Source organism: Cetorhinus maximus, chromosome 7, assembly GCF_964194155.1.
Source record: "Cetorhinus maximus chromosome 7, sCetMax3.hap1.1, whole genome shotgun sequence".
Classification (NCBI taxonomy): domain Eukaryota; kingdom Metazoa; phylum Chordata; class Chondrichthyes; order Lamniformes; family Cetorhinidae; genus Cetorhinus; species Cetorhinus maximus.
The window spans coordinates 57,817,014-57,830,763 of record NC_135885.1 but is presented as its reverse complement, the minus strand read 5'-3'; the positions used below and the strand labels follow the sequence as shown (position 1 = coordinate 57,830,763).

Sequence of the window (13,750 nt, the reverse complement as noted above, 5' to 3'; positions counted from 1 at the left end):
TAGAGAAAGCATGAAACCTCATCCATGTAGGTTTTTAAAAATGTTATTAAAGTTTTTGTAAAAATTATGGACATGCCCCAACTCATGTGACAGTGTCACATGAGGGGACATGTCAGGAATGTCTTTTTTTTTCTATTTTTAATATTTGTCACAGAACAGCCGATCTCCCTGAGGCAGCACTTGGCCTCAAGGAGATGAGTGTGCTCTTTCGTGCGCATGCGCGAAAGAGCACACTCTCGATTTAGGGATTCCCCGCCCGCACAGGGAGCGCAATGCGCTTCTGTGCAGACGTCGCACTGGGTGGGCCTTAGTTGGTCCGTCCACATAAAATGGCGCCACGCCCCCAATCGGGGGCACTGATCGGAAGCAGACCTGTGCGCACGCACCATTCAACTTCGCCCCCGACAGGGGGAAAATCCTGCCCTTAGTTTTTTTGTATCCTGCTGTTCAAACAGCTGAAACAATTCGGGGATTTAAGGTAATACTTTGCTTTAAATATGTGATGGACGTCCTAAGAGATTTTTTAGTTTTAGTTTTTAAAGTCTCTATTACCGGATTCTATATTAGAATTAAGATTAGGGACAGAATTTTACGGCCCTATCGTGGCAAGGGTGGGCCAGGGCAGGAAAATGCAGTGCACCATTCAAAAGTCCATTGACTTCGGCGGGACTGGAAAATCTCACCAGCGGAGGGGCCATAAAATTCCACCCCATGTTTTCCATCTTTCTATAGTCTTTAACGTTGCAATGTACTTATCCACTTTTAAGTGCATTGCATGTTAAGAGGTTCTTTAATAAGTTTGTAAATAAGTTAATAAAATATAACGTCTCTCATAGTTTTCTGTAAGCAACTTAAGAACACCCTCTCTGTATTTCCTAAAGTGGGGAGATACAATGTTTTGAAGAGAGTTCCCTGGACCCTTATAATATCTGGGTAATTATAACCTAGCTGATAATTATTTAAAAGGCTATCTGGAAGAAGGTAATATCTCTTGATGATTATCCTTCTTGGGGAAAAGTGGTTCACTTGCTCAGACCCAAAATAAGTGTCTATGGGAAGTGACTATTTTTAACTTGTGCGGGTGATTATTAAGGGAGTGCTCCTGATCTGGGGTAGCCCCCAAAAATGGGTTAGGGTGACAATTCACTTCAGCAAAAGGCTGCAGAATCTCAACTTGCACTGGATGTAACTTGCGCTTGAAATTCCATGATCTTTTGGTACAGCAAGTTCTCGTTCTTAAGTTGCTTCATTATAATGTTTTTGCTTTAGGTCCAGTTTCCCTGAGTTAAATTGCGATTTGCAGTGTAGCGTTGTTTTGCGTCATCATTTGTTGCGCATCATTGCAGTTCTCGCGTCATTGTTGTTCGCATGTCATTGTGCAGTAAGCGTCATCGCCACCCGTTGTAATCACATATCACTCATCATTGTGCTGTGCACGTTGGGTTTTGTCGGGTCGGTGCCATTGCTAGTAGTGTGGTATTCGAAGCAACATTGATTTTTCTTTTTTTAAAACAGGCATCCAAAACAGAGTTTTTTTTAATTTTTGGAGTTTTGCTGTGGGTGAAACTTTTTAAATCACTTTCAAACATGAGGGTTTCTTTTATATTTAGTGATTTATTTTGTTTCACGAGTTATTTTAGCTAGCAATGCACAGCGCTACACATGAATGGTACAGTATTTCAACTTGTACATTGTTTTATTCCGGGTGAGAAATGTCAGAGGGAACCTAACTCCAGCTTTAACATTGATTCCTCTGGCAACCCATAATTCACATTAAGTTGTTTCACTTAAAGTCACAATTTCCAGGAACACAACCAGAACTTCAAACAAGGACTTACTGTATGGTTTTGCCAATTTTGGGGTAACTGCTGAAAAAAACAGCTCAAGTTAATGGAAACTCCAGGTTCTTACGTTTAACTAAAATAAAATACAAAACTATTATCCTCCTGAAAATAAACCATTATTATAATGCATATATAAATTTAGCCTAATTTTATCCAATATAGCAAAACTTGTTTGATTAATACCCTATCGTAAGGACTGTTTAAAAAATTGAATAATATTCAATTTTTAATTTTAAACATACCACTAATCTTGACAAGTTTATATTCAGTTCATGTTATGAAAGCTTGGCTGAAATCCAGGCTAAGACTGAGACCGATATTTTTAATTTAACCTGGTATGTGAACAGACGCTGGCAAATTTTCTTCTCTGCAGAATTAATATAAGATGATTAGGGAAATTCAGCTTGATTTTATGACAATTGGGCTATCTTTTACTAATTGAATGGAATCACTGAGGTGGTAGATAGTGGAGGTAGGGCGGGAGGGGTGGTGAGGAAGATTGATGGATACAATTCACACAGATATTCAGAAGATATTTTATAAGGTCTTTATAGGATTACTAGCTAAAACTGAATTTGAAGGTAACCTCATAGCATTTTTAGAAAATTGGATCAGAGGTGGGAGATAGATTTGAGATAAAAGAGACAGATTCAATTGGCTGATGATCTGAGACTATGTTAGGCCCCAGCTTTTCACCACCTTGATCTAGATTTGGAAATAGAAGAGAGCACATCTCAGTTTGCAGATGTTACCATGCTAGGAGTATAGGTCCTGAATGTTTTAAAGGCAGGAGGGGACTTATGGTTGCAGAAAACAAGATGACACCCATTATCATTGGATCTCTGCCCCATAGAAACTGACCCAGGGATTTGTTTTGTGGCAGGGTTAGTTGGCATTTTGTGCTGTTACCCACGTTGCCTGTTACCAGGATCAGGTATTGGATCATTGGTGTGTCATAAATACTGCTTTGCCATAATTATAGTAGTGGACTGATACTGCAGTTTTTGGGCCCAGAGTGAATTGCAATGAAGACAATGTTGGCTGCAGTTTAACACAAGTGTGAGGTTATACACTTCAGATGCAAAAATGGTTAATGGATGTACTGCTATACTTTAGAACTGGATACTTTAGCAAGGTACTAGACCTGAAATGTTAACTGTTTCCCTCTCGACAGATACTGCCAGACCTGCTTGTGTATTTTTAGCATTTTCTATTTTTATTTCAAAACTCCTGTTCACCATACATATTTCTTATGTTACAATTTGATCACATCAAGGGTGTAACACTCAAGTATCTCACTTTTCAAACCTGGAGAATGGCTAAATTTGGATTATATTCTCTAGAAAGGAGCAGATTAAGGAGTAATCTGAATGCAGTGTATATAATAATGAAGGAAATTGATAGGATAGATAGGAAATGATTTGTCCTTCTACAAGAATCTTCCATTAAGTCAGGCACTTCCTTAAAATTCAGATAAAACAAAAGGCTTAATACATAGGATTTTGGGAATGTGGATGCCGTTGATGCAGAATAAATTGAGGTAATTACATGATATATGGACAATCACTTGGGAAGTGATGGTTAGAGAGGATAGAAAATTAGATTAAAAAGGTAACAAATGGCTAAAATGATAAAACAAGCCCAATGTACCAACTTACTCCTTATGCTTGTAAGGAACATATCTTTTTATTTTCTGTTGGACTGTGGAGTAAAATTACAATGGCTGCAGTTTGAAAGACATATCCACTGGAACAGGATGAGAGATATATACAATGTTGCAGTCTTGGAACAGTGTGCAATGAAAGACAGGATGGTACCAGAAGGGAATCCTGGACCAAAGGAGCTGCCTGGCAACAACGTTTTAATTGGCTCCTGACAAGGTGACCAGGTTTTGCATGAGGGCACTGGAGCAGAATAGTTCCTAGCCTGAAAGGAACAAGACCTAAAACCTCTTTCTGCTGTGTGTGGAAGATTCCAGTAATTCCACAATAATAGCTAGCTGGATTTTTCTCCTCTGCTCTCGCTCTCTGAAAACCCCTCTCACGAGGCAAAGGGGAAAACACTGTTAGAAACAAGTGCTCAACCAGTGAACTACAGATTGAGAGTGCTGGAAGACCACCTCATGTCATCAATAAGAACTGAGAGGAATTTGGAAAACATCAATCAAAATCAACTCATTGAATCCTGTACTCCGGAATTGGTGCTATTGAACTGTTTTATCTCACCCTTAAAATCCATGATTTCTGTGTCTTATGTGTCCTGTGTGCGTATAGGGATTTAAGAGGGGTAGAGCTTAAGCTATAGAGTTAGAAATTAGCAATTCCTATTTCTTTCTTTTGCCACTAGTTAATGACAGTTTGTTCAATAAACAGTTATTTACTTATCAAGTTTACAAACCTGGTGCTCGTATTCTGTTAACCTGAATTGGGGCAATCTGGTGGCTTGGTCAAACTTTTCACATTTGTCGTGGCTCGGGGAACAGTGGGGCTTGATATTATAGCGCACTATCTCCAGTGAGTTCTTATACACTTAAAATTATCAGGATATGAACATGCTGTTGTTAATTCTAGCTTTATACTCTAAGATAATTCAGTTTAAAACTATAAGAGGTGTTATTCAAAGCTCTTAAAATATAAAAGGTTATAGTGGGAGAGAACAGGACAATGGGGTTAATTTTGGATTTCTCCAGCAAACAACTGGCAACTGACAATTTGATCACATCAAGGGTGTAACATTCAAGTATCTCACTTTTCAAACCTGGAGAATGGCTAAATTTGGATTATATTCTCTGGAAAGGAGCAGATTAAGGAGTAATCTGAATGCAGTGTATATAATAATGAAGGAAATTGATAGGATAGGTAGGAAATGATTTGTCCTTCTACAAGAATCTTCCATTAAGTCAGGCACTTCCTTAAAATTCAGATAAAACAAAAGGCTTAATACATAGGATTTTGGGAATGTCCAAACATGATGCCCTGAATTGTATTTTTCTTTGCTGTAAACATCTATGCTTCTAAATACAATTTTCTGTGATTTTGCGATATTTAATATTTTATTCCACATTGTGACACAGTTGGAATTTTACTAATGTACTTTGGAATCTTCAAACAAAAAGATCACCTTTTTTTATTGCTTATGTTGCATGACACTTTCTCCTGGTCACAGTTAATGATCTGATTTCCTAATCATAAAAGCTTTCTGAATCAAAATCTGAGAATTTTGAGAAGAAGATGCCATGACTCTGTGGAGTTAATAGAAAGTATGGAACATGAATAAGAGGAAAAAAACTTTCAATATTGAACTCAAAAGCCTAGGAGACCCACATACTTAACATCTAAGAGCAAAGGGGGGCTTGTATTATACCAAAACGTAAAGAACCATAGGCTTACAGATAAGCAATAACAATGACAAGCCTGTAAGATAGAGTTGGACAAAAGATTAGGACATCAAGGAAACATCTCATGCATCGTTTTGTTTTGGATTTCCAGCATCCGCAGTAGCTTTTAGCTTTTTGTTTTTATCTCTGTGTTTAATTGACTGCCACCTCTCTTCAAGAAATGTCCTCTCTGAAGAAGTATGGTTCTGTTCTCCGACAGGATTTCCGCCTGTCTCTTCTGCCCTGCTCACCTTCATTGCTTTCCATTTCTCTCCTGGTGTTTGACAAGGTGTTTACTAAAACCCGCTTTCACAGCCATATCTCCTTTCTCAGTGACTGTCTCCGTCTCCGACTCACCCCACGTGGATTTCAACTGAAATTCCATCCCTCTTGTTTCAAACCCACCCAGGATTACAGGTATCTCCGGGACATAAAACGTTTCTCGGACTGCTGTTCCCGTCGCATTCTGAGATCCACACTCAGTGCCATGCGCCGCCATATGAACACACTCGACCTCTCCCTCCAGCAGCACCGCCGCACCCTTTCTCAAAGCTGCGCGTGCCCCCAGTTTCATTTTATTCTTCGCCTCATCCGTCGCCTCAACAAGAAACTTTTTCTCTTTCTCTTAAGTGCTAAGGAACGCAAGCTCCAACAACTCATCGACACCAACACCCATCTGGGACCCTCCACCCCTGCTTGTCTCTCCGTCCCCACCCCATCTTCCAATCCCAGCCCCAGCCACGTATTCACTATACCCCCTGACCTTCCCCTCTCCGATGCTGAACGTTCAGTGCTCAGCAAAGGACTTAGTTTCATGCCCTTACGCCCTCATCTCAATGAATTTCGGGCTCGGCATGATGCTGAACTCTTCTTCCGCTGTCTTCGTCTCCGTGCTCACTTCTTTGGGCAGGAATCCTCTCCCCGTTCAACGGATCCTTTTACCCACCTCCAATATTCTCCCTCCACCTGGACCCCTCCCTCTGGATTCTTACCTTCTCTTGATCTTTTCATTGAGAACTGTCGGTGTGACATTAGCCGTCTCAATTTCTCTGCTCCTCTCACCCATTCTAATCTGTCTCTCTCTGAACTCACTGCACTCCGTTCTCTCAGGTCCAACCCCAACATTGTCATCAAACCCGCTGACAAGGGTGGTACTGTTGTTGTCTGGCGCATTGACCTCTACCTCGCGGAGGCTGAGTGTCAACTCGCAGACACTTCCTCCTACCTCTCCCTGGACCATGACCCCACCACAGAACATCAAGCCATTGTTTCCAGGACTGTCACTGACCTCATCTCCTCTGGAGATCTTCCTCCCACAGCTTCCAACTTGATAGTCGCCCAACCTCAGACGGCCCGCTTCTACCTCCTACCCAAAATCCACAAACAGAACTGTCCTGGCAGACCGATCATGTCAGCCTGTTCCTGCCCCATGGAACTCATTTCTCGTTATCTTGACTCCCTTCTCTCTCCCCTTGTCCAGTCCCTTCCCACCTACATCCGTGATTCCTCTGACACCTTACGTCACATCAACAATTTCCAGTTCCCTGGCCCCAACCGCTTCCTCTTCACCATGGATGTCCAATCCCTCTACACCTCCATCCCCCACCAGGATGGTCTGAGGGCCCTTAGCTTCTTCCTTGAACAGAAGCCCGAACAATCCCCATCCACCACTACTCTCCTCCGTCTGGCTGAATTTGTTCTCACACTGAACAATTTCTCCTTTAACTCCTCTCACTTCCTCCAAATAAAAGGTGTAGCTATGGGTACCCGCATGGGCCCCAGTTATGCCTGTCTCTTTATGGGGTATGTGGAACATTCCTTGTTCCAGTCCTACTCCGGCCCCCTCCCACAACTCTTTCTCCGGTACATCGATGATTACTTTGGTGCTGCTTCATGCTCTCGTCGGGACCTGGAAAAATTTATTAATTTTGCTTCCAATCTCCACCCCTCCATCATTTTCACATGGTCCATCTCTGACACTTCTCTTCCCTTCCTTGACCTCTCTGTCTCAATTTCTGATGATAGACTGTCCACCAATATCCATTACAAGCCTACCGACTCCCACAGCTACCACGACTACAGCTCCTCACACCCCGCTTCCTGTAAGGACTCCATCCCATTCTCTCAGTTCCTTCGCTTCCGTCGCATCTGTTCTGATGACGCTACCTTCAAAAACAGCTCCTCTGACATGTCCTCCTTCTTCCTTAACCGAGGTTTTCCACCCACGGTCGTTGACAGGCCCCTCAACCGTGTCCGGCCCATATCCCGCGCATCCTCCCTCACGCCTTCTCCTCCTTCCCAGAAACATGATAGGGTCCCCCTTGTCCTCACTTATCACCCCACCAGCCTCCGCATTCAAAGGATCATCCTCCGCCATTTCCGCCAACTCCAGCATGATGCCACCACTAAATACATCTTCCCTTCACCCCCCCTGACGGCATTCCGTAGGGATCGTCCCCTCCGTGACACCCTGGTCCACTCCTCCATCACCCCCTACTCCTCAACCCCCACCTATGGCACCTCCCCATGCCCACGCAGAAGATGCAACACCTGCCCCTTCACTTCCTCTCTCCTCACCGTCCAAGGGCCAAACACTCCTTTCAAGTGAAGCAGCATTTCACTTGCATTTCCCCTAACTTAGTCTACTGCATTCGTTGCTCCCAATGTGGTCTCCTCTACATTGGAGAGACCAAACGCAAACTGGGCGACCGCTTTGCAGAACACCTGCGGTCTGTCCGTAAGAAAGACCCAAACCTCCCTGTCGCTTGCCATTTTAACACTCCACCCTGTTCTCTTGCCCACATGTCTGTCCTTGGCTTGCTGCATTGTTCCAGTGAAGCCCAACGCAAACTGGAGGAACAGCACCTCATCTTCCGACTAGGCACTTTACAGCCTTCCGGGCTGAATATTGAATTCAACAACTTTAGATCTTAAACTCCCCCTCCCCCCATCCCCACCCCGTTTCTCCCCCCTCCCTTTTTTCAATAATTTATATAGATTCTTCTTTTCCCACCTATTTCCGTTATTTTTAAATCTAAAACTAAAACTTTGTTAGTCTTTCCACCCCACCCCCACTAGAGCTGTACCTTGAGTATCCTGTCTTCCATTCTTAATTAGCACTTTTCTTAGACAATATCACCACCTTCAACACCTCTTTGATCCTTTTGTTTGTGACATCTTTTGATTATCTGCTCCTATCACTGCTTGCTTATCTCCACAATCACTACACCCTCAACTTCTCTCTCCCCCCGCCCCCCCATCTTAGACCAGCTTATATTTCACCTTTCTCCTAACTATACTCAGTTCTGCCGAAGGGTCGTGAAGACTCGAAACGTTAACTGATTTCTTCTCCACCAATGCTGCCAGACCTGCTGAGTTTTTCCAGGTAATTCTGTTTTTGTTTTGGATTTCCAGCATTCGCAGTAGCTTTTAGCTTTTTGCTTTTATCTCAAGCATCGCTTCTGCTTGGTGGGATATTGTTACGTGTCTGTACAGGCAAAGGTTGCTGAGTAGTGTAAGAGTAGGATCTGGTCTCAAAATTAAAGCACTTTTGTGGACAGTCAGTGTTAATTGTATTGAATTGCATGCATTTGGTGGGTATTAACTGGGAATTCATTTGAATACCTATAAATAGACACAAGCTAAAACTGTGGTTAGGAGGCATATGTTTGTAATGTGTAAATCTGTAAATAAATATTAAAGTGTGTAAAAGATTGGCTCCAGTTCTATCTTACACAAACTGGCTTTCTGGAGTACAACATAGTAACAGAGGATGGTTGCCTAAAAATGAAGGTTGGAAGCTAAGAAAAGAATTTTCTGGCAGAAAATTACAATCCTTGTAGCCATTTTGAAAAATGGAAGAAAGTAAGTGTAAATTGACAGGGTATGATTATCCTCCCATGTTCGTGGAGTCTGAACCATATGACCAGTGGATATGTGGATGAGTTATATCCTTACCAAAGAGGAAACAGGTATACCTTGGTGCTGTCACTTCCTAACAGAAGTAAAATCAGAGTGATATATTTTTTGAGCTGGACACCTGTCAGTTGGATAACTCTTAGGGTTCCTGAATGAATTTTGCAAGAAAGATATGACAAATGTCTGAAGTATAGTCAAACTCACATTCCTCTATGTTTTCTGAAATCTATCATGGACTTTAACAGATTGCATAAAAGATTGACAAAATTCAATTTGGGGTATTTAAATTGCTGGATTGCACTAAGCTGTCTCATATGGAAAGACTCCTGGCTCTCACTGGTGTTTGGTTCTTGATGAGGGAGATCCTGTTGGATTAGACGTTGCTGCCTTAAAACAAAATCTTGGAGAAACAGTCATTTCTTTCAGCCTTCTTGGAACAAATGGGATATTTCATGGTGACACAAAAAATAGAGGACTCTATTATCATATCAAAATGGTCCAGTTACTGGAAGCAGGCTTCAATGTTAATGGAAGGATTAAAGACAGACTGAATAAGGATGAAAGTGCCTTTAAAACATCTGGCTATTACAGCAGAAGACAAAATTGGAACAGCAATAATAGGCGAATAAATCCCAAGAATGCCAAAGAAACAGTTAATAGGTGCTTCACGTGTGACTTGAAGTATTGTGATGGTCCATGTGCTTTATGTTGGGGTGATGGTCCCTTTAAGAACTAGGTTTCTCTGGTAGATGGTTTCTTGTAAAAAGCACCTGGCTCCCAAGAAATGATCATGTGACCAAGTTGCCTGGAAGATAAACAATATAAAAAGGGTAAACGAGAAGTTAATTACAGGGGAGAGTGGAATTTGATTTCTGGGGTGTGGTTCTCTTTGAAGCAACTTAGTTTAGAACAAGCTGGCTACAGGGAACATCTCTTTCAAGCAGGATTCAGTTAACATTCTATGTGCTGGCTAAAATGATTAAACCCCTTGATAGCTGAAGAACTCTACTAACAGTGATGAAAGCAAAATACTACAGATGCTGGAAATCTGAAATAAAAACAAAAAATACTGGAAAAACTCAGCAGAATTGGCAGGATCTGTGGAGAGAGAAATAAGAGTTAACTGGCCGTAACCTCCAAGCTCCTCAGCGTTGGATTTGAGGGGTACCCCAAAGATGTGCTGGGGAATACTACTCGGAAATTCAGCTGCGTGTTTGTTTGTTTGCACAGCAATTACCCAGAAGTGCACACTTCCTCTGAACAATTGCCCTATGCTGGGAACCATCCGAAAATGTTGTTTAAATCACAAACTTCGGATGGTTTTGCCAGGGTTACACCAATAGTTACTCAAAATGTTAGAATTAAAACCTCTTAACTTCTGGGTAACTATTGTAAAGACCCAGACAGCTTCCCCCACCATACCCCAGACAACCCTCCCTACAGGACACCCTCTTCCCCACCCCCTGACCTTCAATTTTTCTTTCCCCCCCCCCCAACCTCTGATACACCCAACCTCAGACACTCACCACGGACTTCCAGCCCTTTGACTGACCTCCCACCCAACCTTGGACCCCCTCCTTCACAATTTCCACCAACTCCAGTATGATGCCACCACCAAACACATCTTTCCCTGAACGTATGAAGAAGTCATATGGACTCAAAATGCTAACTCTGTTTCTTTCTCCACAGATGCTGCCAGACCTGCTGACTTTTTCCAGCATTTTTTTGTTTTTATTTCTACTAACAGTGAGTTGGACTTCTGGGATTGCCAAGCTAAGAGAGAGAGAGTTCTAGATGCAAGATTCCAGAGTTAAAGAATATTAGAACCAGAAGAGTTCTGACCTGAGGAGGCAACGCTAAAGATACTAGTGTCCAACTGGAAGTTTTCTACCTTGGTTGAGGGAGAGTAAATAAGCGGAAGGCCCAAGAAATCTCGACCCTTACAGGAATCTCTGAAACAGTACTCAGACGAAGTATTTAATCATGCAATTTCTGATGAGTATCTGATGAGTTTTTTTGGGGCTATAAGTCAAATGGGCGTAGAAGGAAATTGTGTTTGGTTTAAAGTATAAGTAACTGTTCATTGTATTTTTAATATCTTTAATGTAACCGACCAGTTAAGGTAGGGCGAAGTTATTAATGAGTCATTATCCATGTTCTTTGATTTTTGTGAAGTAAAATTCTTTTGTTTTAAACAAAACAGTTTTGTTTTAAACTGTTTAAAAGAATTAAACAATAAAATTCTTTTGTTTTAAACCTTGTGGCTTCATTCTTTTAGTTAATACCTGGGTTTTTGGATTTCCAAAAAAAACCTACAATGTTACTGGTCTCTACTGAGATCATAACAGTATCGTGCAATAAACTGCCTAAAGTGGAGAGGATCCTCAAAATTACACACAACGCACAGAATTGAGGAGGAGGATGAAGCTAATGATGAATCCGAACAAATTATTCTGGTCACAGGGAGTTTTAGTCCTGTGATGAATGGGTTAGTTTCAGAGAAAACTCTGAGACAGAGAATTTAATTCAGGAGATTTGGTGTATTATAAAATAGAGGGTCATAGGGAATGAAAAGGCCCTGGTAAGTACTGTCTTACCGTCGTGACCACCTTATCAAACATGGCAATCAAACTGTTAAGGTTCATTCCTCAAGATTAATTGGAATTAATTACAAAATTTTGGACTTTGAGCAACTGATAGAAGTAAATGAGGTACCTTGTATCAGTGCTCAGATGTTTCATGATGGAAGGTCCTGAGAAATTAAATATTGTAGAATAAGAGATGGATAGTGGTAATGAGAGTGAGCATGATGCACAGGACAGACTATCATGTCCAAAGATCAATTGTCCAGAGGGGTCCAAGGGTGACACGTATTCCAGAGGGGGCTAGTGAATGGAGGGGTGCAACAATTGTGGGACATGCAGGAAAAGCTACTGGGCAAGTTTAAATATTGGTTGAATGTTCAGGATGATGGCCAAGAAATTAGGCCCATGGACTGGTAGAATGGAGAAAAAGCACAGTGCAAGTACTGATAACAAGTATGGAAGTGACTCTTGCATCAGATTACATATGAATTAGAAACAGGAATAGGCCACTCAACTTTAATTTTTTTAAGTGCCCTGCTATAACATCTTTAATAATAGCTTCTAACATTTTCCCTGTGGCAGACATTAAGCTAATTGGTCTGCAGTTTCCTGCTTTCTGTCTCCCTTTTTGAATAAAGGAGTTACATTTGCTATTTTCCAATCCAATGAAACTTTCTCCGAACGTGGGGAATTTTGGAAAATGAAAACTAACGCATCAACTATCTCACTAGTCACTTCTTCCAAGACCCTAGGATGAAGTCCCAGATTATGATCACGTTCCAAAGAAAGAGCTTCTGATCATGCAAGAGGTAAATCTCACAGTATAGTCCTGGCAGATAAAGGTCCTAGTAGAGGCCTAGAAGTAGATTGCACAAATGAAAGGCCACAGAACAGATCTAGAAATGGAAGTGCTCATGATTAAGAAGTTTTGGTGGTTATTAATAAACCAGTGGATAAACCAATGAGGCAAAACAAAGGGAATTAGATAGTTAGAGAAAGTTTGGAGTTTATTCTGGGAAACCAGAAAAGGGGCAACCAGCTTTTCACATAGGGAGATTGCACTAGAAAAGTTCTTTCAAACGGAGATTCAGGCTCAAGTGAGGCTTGTTGCTATGGGTTTTCAAAAGCAACTGGGTGATATAGACGTTAGAGTAGATTTTCCCACAGCTGGAAAAGTAATCTTTTTAGTTCTTTTTGCAACGTATTCATGGGAGTGTAGATCAATCATCACAAAAGCTGCGTTTCTGCGAAGTGATACTTTTCAGGGAGGGGTGTTTCTGAAACTACCCAAAGAGGCAGCAGGTGGAGAGGGAAACTATGTGCATATTGATTTCTGATGGGTTGCCACTGTGGAATTTGAGAAATATGTTAAGATCAAGATAGAATTTAAAATTGAGAATTAGACTTGTGGGGCTTTTAGATATATTGACCCAGATCTTCTGAGCAAGAGCATCCTACTTCCAACCCTGATCAGACAAAAAAATACACACATACCTTCCAATATTTCAGGGCAGTCTTCCAGTGGAGGACCCTTCACATTCGACTCAGTGCAGCAAACCTCGTAAGGAGCAATGCAGAGAATCTGCACAGAAACCATGCCCCCTTTTTACGGCACTAGCTGCTGTATCCTGGTAAGCAAAGAGTTTAAATGAACCAAAACTGTTTTGAAAACAATTACAAAAAAATTAGGTGGGTAAGGGGGTAGGGTGGGTAAGGTAAGTGGGTTGGGGGTAAGGTGGCAAGTGGGTGAGGTGGGTAGAGTGGTAGGCAGGTAGGGTGGCAGTTTGGTGAGTGAGTATGTGGGTTGAAGTTGGGTTGGGATGGAGGCTAGTCAGGTCGGCGGGGAGGAGTTGTGTGATGGGGGATAGTCAAGTCGTGTTGGGTGTTAGGGGCTAGTCAGTCGAGTCGGGAGTCCGGATGCAGTTGAGGGGTTGGCGGGTAATCAGGTGGGGGTCAGTGCGAGTGATTGGAGGATCACTTGTATAGTTACCCAGGTGTTAAACCAGGTTTTTCACTGTCTAATGTTA

At 41.8% G+C, this 13,750-nt stretch overlaps 1 protein-coding gene across 1 annotated transcript in view; it reads left to right on the top strand.

Moving 5' to 3' along the window:
- sowahca (sosondowah ankyrin repeat domain family Ca) overlaps positions 1–11,038 on the top strand; it is a 133,331-nt gene extending 122,293 nt beyond the window's left edge. The window contains exon 6 of the mRNA XM_078545548.1: positions 10,828–11,038. The gene's annotated coding sequence lies outside the window, so the exon portion shown is untranslated. The remainder of the gene's footprint in view (positions 1–10,827) is intronic.
- Positions 11,039–13,750: the final 2,712 nt, after the last annotated feature.